This window comes from Macadamia integrifolia, chromosome 11 (assembly GCF_013358625.1).
Source record: "Macadamia integrifolia cultivar HAES 741 chromosome 11, SCU_Mint_v3, whole genome shotgun sequence".
Classification (NCBI taxonomy): domain Eukaryota; kingdom Viridiplantae; phylum Streptophyta; class Magnoliopsida; order Proteales; family Proteaceae; genus Macadamia; species Macadamia integrifolia.
In genome coordinates, this window is record NC_056567.1 from 18229027 (window position 1) to 18236526 (window position 7500).

General features: G+C 42.0%; 1 long non-coding RNA gene across 2 annotated transcripts in view; it reads left to right on the top strand.

Annotated features, from left to right (window-relative positions):
* Window positions 1-6495: 6495 nt before the first annotated feature.
* LOC122092776 overlaps window positions 6496-7500 on the top strand; it is a 2122-nt gene continuing 1117 nt past the window's right edge. Inside the window, exons 1-3 of one of the 2 annotated variants that reach the window (XR_006144307.1) lie at window positions 6496-6645; window positions 6797-6894; window positions 7427-7500. This is a non-coding gene — a long non-coding RNA (uncharacterized LOC122092776). Of the gene's footprint in view, window positions 6895-7426 lie in introns of both variants that reach the window. The other variant, XR_006144306.1, reaches the window with a different exon arrangement.

A 7500-nucleotide genomic window follows, 5' to 3' on the forward strand; every position in this document is an offset into this window, starting at 1 on the left:
CTCCCTTTCTCTAAAGTCAAGTAGAGTAACCCTTGTAAGAGTGACTCTCTGGTCAAGTAGGGAAGCTCATATTATGATGCATCCCTCGGGCTAAGTAGAGAAACCTACTTGTGAGTCGCTCTCTAGCTTTATCCCCTTTCTTTTACTTTATTTTTATTTCAATTAATGCAAGTACTCTTTTATTTTTATTCAGTTCTTTTTATGTTTATGATTTATGCAATTGAGTTGTAATTTTTTAAGTTATAGTTCTAGGCTTAGATCTAGGTGACAAGATCACGAGCCGTGGAGCAATTTTTTTTCAAGTTCAAGCATTGATTCAAGTAAGTAGGCTCCTTCAGTAATCTTCTCTCCCCCCCTCTCATTCCCTCTTCTGACTACCATTTCTTTCTTAATTTAAGATTTTTATTTTCAGTCGTTACATTATTGCTATCCCTTTCCCCCAAGGTTCATGGCTAGTGTATGTGTTGGCTTTGCCCCTCCTAGCCATAGAACCATCAATTCATTACTTTTATTTTAATTGTCTCCCTTTCCCTAAAGTCAAGTAGAGTAACCCTTGTAAGAGTGACTCTCTGGTCAAGTAGGGAAGCTCATATTATGATGCATCCCTCGGGCTAAGTAGAGAAACCTACTTGTGAGTCGCTCTCTAGCTTTATCCCCTTTCTTTTACTTTATTTTTATTTCAGCATTTTTTCCTTTATTTATTTATTATTATTTTTTTTTTAATTGCGTGGGTTGTTTATTTTTAGTTATTTATTCATTTAATTTTAATTACGTGGCTTGCGTCTTTAAATTCTTAGATGACGAGTGGTTAGGACGTACGTTATTTTTAGGACGGTAATTAGAATTAGATCACAATCATTAATCGGTTCACTTTCGCATTATTAAAAGAAATAAAAAAATAAAGTGGCTGCTCTCCCTGTGTTTGACCCGTAGCTACACTGATCCGTACGCTTGCGGTTACATTTTAAATCTCAAACAGCACCAATGATGAAGTTGACTAGGAAGAGCATAAACTTTGATTGTAAAAGGGGTGTGAAGAAAGTTTTCAAGAGCTGAAGAAGCGACTAGTGTCAGCACCAGTGTTGACTATTCCTGAAGCCACAGGTGGAATGACAGTGTATACCAATGCTTCCAAAGTCGGATTGAGCTGTGTACTTATGCAACACAACAAGGTCGTAGCATATGTGTCACACCCCGTTCACACCATACTGGGCCAGTGACCGGGTTAACACCGGTTAACCCAAACCTGTCAGGATCATCTGATACTGTATTCCACCACAGCATCCACACAACTAATAAAAAATTATCAGATCAACGGAAGACTTAGTTTACCTATGAATATTCCCATAATACTTGATACCCGAATTGTGATACAATAGTTATATACATGTGGACCCGAAGGCATGATATTTACACAATAAAAGTACAATTTACATATCAAGTACATAAAGAAAACCATCAAAAATCAGAGTACACAGCTCGGCTTGGTATCAAAGGCTAGAGCTCAGCTCGGTATCAAAGCTAGAGCTCAGCTTGGTATCAAAGGTTGAGCCCAGCTCGGCATCACATGGTAGAGCTCAGCTCGGCCTCAAAAGTGAAGCTTAGCTTGGCATCAGAACTGCGGTCCCGTAACACAACTCTCGCATGGGCAATCAGTGCCGTGCTCTAACTCCTCAGGGGTCCACTAGTCCTCTTCAGAGAACTCAACCGTGGGACCCGACCCGTGCTCTTCAGATGGATGACCTACAAAATCATCTAAAAGGGGTGCACACGTGGGATGAGCTCACTAGCTCAGTAAGTGGAAAGATGGACCACACAACAGTCCACACAACAATCACAATCATATACACTACATGCCATGCAATACATTTTAAATCACATCCACCTAAGCAACATTACTAAGTCTTTGGTATAGTGTTACTACAGCCACAGTGCGCGTATACTCCGGGTACGAGCCGCGAACTCCATCCCGAGATACGCCCATAGGGCTGTCGGAGAAGGTCCACCATGAGTACTCGGAAAAATAAAAACATGCCAACCACCGGCTCTCAACAGAAAAGTAAATGACTGAAATTAAAGGTGCTGACTCCAGCAATTTAAAAGCAGTACGATTGACCCTCTTAAATATACCACCGGGGTTGCCGACTGTCTTAATGACCCGTCGGGCGTTATGTCTAACCGCCACAGTGACCCAACAACCGCGACCACTGCTTCCCCCCAAATGGTAACCCAACACCTTAACCCTTGTTGGGAAGGGTCGTAGCACGGGATGGTGAAAATCCTAAATCGCATGCTCCTATATGACAATAGTACGATTGTATAATGCCACCGCGTCCCATACCATAGGCCACCAATGCACTCGTTTTCAAGCCAACTACGGCATCTAGTCTATTAATGCATCATGCACAATGATGTCAACATTCATCACATAAGCATCTCATCACTTGGCATTTAGAAAGTAAACATAGCACACATGCATAACAATGTGAGGATGACTAATCTACATAGCATTTTCATGATGGCATGACTAGACTAGATACAATTAAATGAATGCCAAACAATGCCTTGAAATAAGGCTAAACGTCCTCTCCCCACTTACTTGTAGTGTACAAGGATTCTTATTCGGTACGGGTGAGATCCGGTGCGAGACGCGTAAGATTTAGTGAACCTAACATGAGTGAGCGGGGTTAGTATTTCACCATTTTAGAATCAAAACTAACACGATCCAATGACACGATCATGTTTAGGATCCTAAAAGAAGGTCACCCGTCTGATTTGGGCCCAATCGGACAGAAAAATCACATTCGGGGCCTCTCAGGTGGGTCAGGCAGCCCACCTGTTTGACCCACCGGTCTGGACCGGTGGGTAGGTTGGCCCTCCGATTGGCCCACCAGTCTGGCCAGCCGATTAGGCCAGGGGGTCTGCTAAGTCTGGAGGGCAGGTTGGCCCACCGGTCTGGCCGGCCGATTATGCCCGAGGGCCCTGCCCTCTCAGGCGGGTGCCCACAGGCGGGCCAGATGGCCCACCGGTCTTGCCAACCGGTCTTGGCGGGAAACTTGCTGTTTCTTCCCAACTTCCTCCATTCTTTGGGGATTCAAATGGGGCTTTTTCAAACCCATTCTTCACACTTTCAAAGTCTTATAGGATGGTTCTAACCTAGATCTAGGTTAGATTTAAGGAATGGGAAGCCATCTTACCTTCTTTGCTCAAGAACACCTTCAAACCCTCCAAAATCACTTCAAATCCACAATGCATCTCCAACCTTGTCAATACCTCTTCAAATTCTTCAAGATCAACACATATGTCATCTATTAAACCTTAGATTCATCATTTGAAAGTGGATTTGCAAGATCTCAAGAAACCCTACCCAAATCAAGGGTTTTACTTGGGTATGGTGAATGTTTAAGGAAACCCAACTTTGCTTACCTCTAAATGTAGATCTAGTGTTGAAGATCACTCTTCCGACGCCGGAATGGGGAGAACAAGTCTCGGTGCCGCTGAAATCCTTCTATTCTTCCTCTTCCTTCTCTTCTCTTCTTCTTTCCTTTCCTTTCTCTCTCTCTATACTATCCTCACCAACGTACGAGTGTCATAAATGAAAAAGAAAAGAAAATCATAAATGCTATATATATACTTCTTAAATAATTAAATAGTTCACATGGATGGGTCACTCAAGTGGGTGGGTGCGCCCACCTGTCCGCCCACCTGAGGGCCAAAACTTGGGATTTTGACAAAGTTCGAGCCTCGGCGCGAACCTCACCCTCTTGGCATACAATGTAATATACGTATGCCCCTTAATATACGGCTACATACCTGCTTTATCTGTACATGGCCTTATGATAGGTGCATGTACACGGCTTGGGTATTCCCGTCTCTTCTGGCACTGGCTCGGACTTGTCGGGCCAACCGGTGTTTAAGGTCACCCTTGCCATCATAGTCCATAAGGAACCCGCTCTAACTCTCTCCGGTTCGGGTCCTGCATAGTTAAACCGGGTCAACCGTGTAATCAGACCGGATTTAAGAAGTAGGGTATTACAATACGCATCTAGACAATTGAAGGACTCTGAAAAGAACTACCCTACTCATGACTCAGAGCTGGCAGCAATCATTTTCGCCTTAAAGATTTAACATCACTACTTGTATGGTGAAAACTACTAAATATACAATGGCCACAAAAGTCTTAAGTACTTTTTCACCCAAAAAGATTTGAATATGAGACAAAGAAAATGGCTTGAGCTTATGAAAGATTATGATTGTGATATTCAGTATCACCTAGGGAAGGCCAATGTAGTGGCAGATGCATTAAGCCAAAAAGCTCAAACTGTATCACTTTCCTATCTAGTCGTCAGCTCAGAGCTCGTACAGGAGGCGATGTTAATGGATAAAATTCTCTTGTATGAGGAAGTGACCTTGGAACTGGGGCACCAAGCAGATGATGTTCAATAGTTGACTATGTCCTTGGTGGCTCTACAGGTACACTCATCCATCAGGGAAGAAATCATAATGAAACATCCTCTAGATCCTGAGTTGTAGTTGATCAGAGAGAAGATTCAAGGGCAAACAATGAGTGACCCTAGCTTTACATTAGCCGGTGATGGGGCACTATTGTTTCGGGCTAAATTGTGTGTACCTTGTGACGAAGTAATACAAGACAAAATAGTAAAGGAAGCACACAGTTCTGAGTACTCTCCTCACCCTAAAAGTACCAAGATGTCCAAAAACCTAAAGCAACACTACTGGTGGCCAGCAATGAAATCCATAATAGCTTTGTATGTGTCGACTTATCTTGCATGCTAGAAAGTCAAAGCTGAATGGTATCGACCTTTTGGAACTCTTCAACCGCTCCTAGTACCTGAATGGAAGTGGGATAACATTACAATAAACTTCATCACATGACTAGCTTGTACACCAAAGGGAATGGATGTAATTTGGGTAGTAGTTGATAGGCTTACTAAGACTACTCACTTTATTCCGATCAGAACCACTTACACCATATATAATCTAGCACCGCTTTACATGAAAATGTTGTACGCTTACATGGTGTACCAGTGAGCATGTATCAGACACAGACCCGAGGTTTACCTCTAGATTCTGAAAAATTTTCCAGCAAGCCTTGAGATCACAATTAAATTTGAGTATGGCCTATAGACGGACAGTCTGAGTGGACAATACAGATATTAGAAGATATGCTCCGAGCCTGTGCCATGGAAATTAGTGGTAGTTGAGAGGAATATTTACCTCTTATGGAGTTTGCTTACAATAATAGCTACCAAACTACAATTGAGATGGCTCCATATGAAACATTGTATGGTAGAAAGTGCAGAACTCCTCTATACTGGGACCAAATAGGTGAACGTCGATTGCTTGGACCATAAATGATTCAGATGACACGTGACAAAGTCGATGTCATTAAAGAAAGAATTAAAGCAGCCCAATCACGTCAAAAGAGCTACGCAGATAGTCGTAGGATGGAAATGGAATTCCATTCCCAGAGGGAGAGAAAGTGTTCCTCAAAATATCTCTTACCAAAGGCCTACGCAGATTTCACAAGAAGGGCTAGTTGAATCTGAGATATATTGGGCCACTTGAGATTTGGAAGCGAGTTGGAGCAATAGCATACATATTGGCATTACCACCTTCCCTCAGCAGTGTTCATAATGTCTTCCATGTATCCATGTTGAAGCAGTACGTTCATGATCCATCCCACGTACTAATCGTGGAATCGGAATACTTGAAAGCTGATATGACATATGACGAACATCCGGCTGAGATCTTAGACCAGAAGGTGAAAACCCTCCGCAATCGCTCTATCGCTTTTGTGAAGATTCAGTGGGCCAACCACCTGATCGAAGAGGCATCTTAGGAGAAAGAGGAAGATATTCAAACCTTATATCCTCATCTTTTTAGACAACTAGATACTATAATTTCGGGGACAAAATTTTTAAAAAGGGGGGTAATGTGATACCCTACTTTTTAAACTCAGTCTAATTAACGGCATTGACTTGGTTTGATCATATAAGGGCTGAACCGAAGAGAACCGACACAGGTACCATATGGAATATGGTAGCAAGGGTGACCTTAAAATCGGGTTGGCCTGACACAACCGAGTAGTACCAAGTGTAATACGTGCACCCAAGCCTTGCACGTGCATGCACCACGAGGTCATGTATAAAAAGTAAAGGTACGTACTAGTATTTATGGGTACCAACAAGATCTAATATTATGTGAGAGTTTATTCTCATTGAAGCCCACCTGAGATTTAGCCCACCTGAAATAGCCCACCTGAGATATGCCCACCTGAGATTATACCCACCTAAGATATACCCACCTGAGATTTAGCCCACCTAAGATATACCCACCTGAGATATACCTACTTGAGATTTAGCCCACCTGAGATAGTCCACCTAAGATTTAGAAGATATTTTAGGGGCCCAAGTATAAAAGGGGGAGACATTAATTGTCTTTTCCCTCATTAATGTTAGTTGGTCGGTGGGAGAGTAAAGAAGAGAGAGAAAGAAGAAGAAAGGAAAAGAGGAAGAAGAAGAAGAAAGAAGAAGGAAAATTGATCGTAAAGCTTCACCGGAGCTAGGTCTTAGTATTTTGAGCCCGGATTTATGATCAGTTCATCGAAGTCTTCGATTTGAGGTAGGTATTGCACAAATTCTAAGGATTCTTAGGAAAATCCCATTTTTAAACCCTCTTTTTGGTTTTTGGGAAAGAACCCCCATGGATCTTGCTAATCCTACCTGAATAATTAAACCTAAGGTCTAATGGAAGGTCTGTATAAAGATTTTAGAAGATTTGGAAGGAGTGTTGATGAAGATCTATATTATTTTGAGGCTCTTGAACAAAAGAAGTAAAATTTGGGGTTCTATTAGTGTTCTTGAGAAAGAGGTAAGAATCTTCCTTTTTCTTTTAATTTGATCTCAGATCTAAGTTGAGGGTACATGATTGGACCTTAGATAAGTGATTTGAGTAGCCGGATCATCTCCAAACAAGTTCCCTAAGCTGGAGGAAACTCGAGAATGATGTTGAAAAAATTTTCGTTCAAAGATTGGGGGGGTATTTTTACCTCACCTATCTTCTGGTTTTAACCCACCTGAGTTCCCAGAACTCAGATTTTAGGCTTTGGAGTAACTAGTGGGCTGAAATCGTTGGGCTACATAGCCCATCGGTCTTCTAATTTTAGCTCACCTGAGTTTCTAAAACTCAGTTTTCAGGCTCTGGAGTAATCGGTGGGCTGAAAGCGACGGGTTACGTAGCCCACCAGTCTTTGACGCTAGCTCACCTGTCTTTTCAGAATTACCAGAATTGGTCCAAATTTGATGGGTGACCTCCATTTATGATTCTAAACCCGATTTTAGTGTTCAACATGATGATTTTGACCCCAAAATAGTGAAATGATAAACCATTATGTTTGTGATAGGTTACACTAAATATACGCGTACCCACACATCGGATCTTTTTTGTATTGGGTACAAGCACCATGTATATATACAG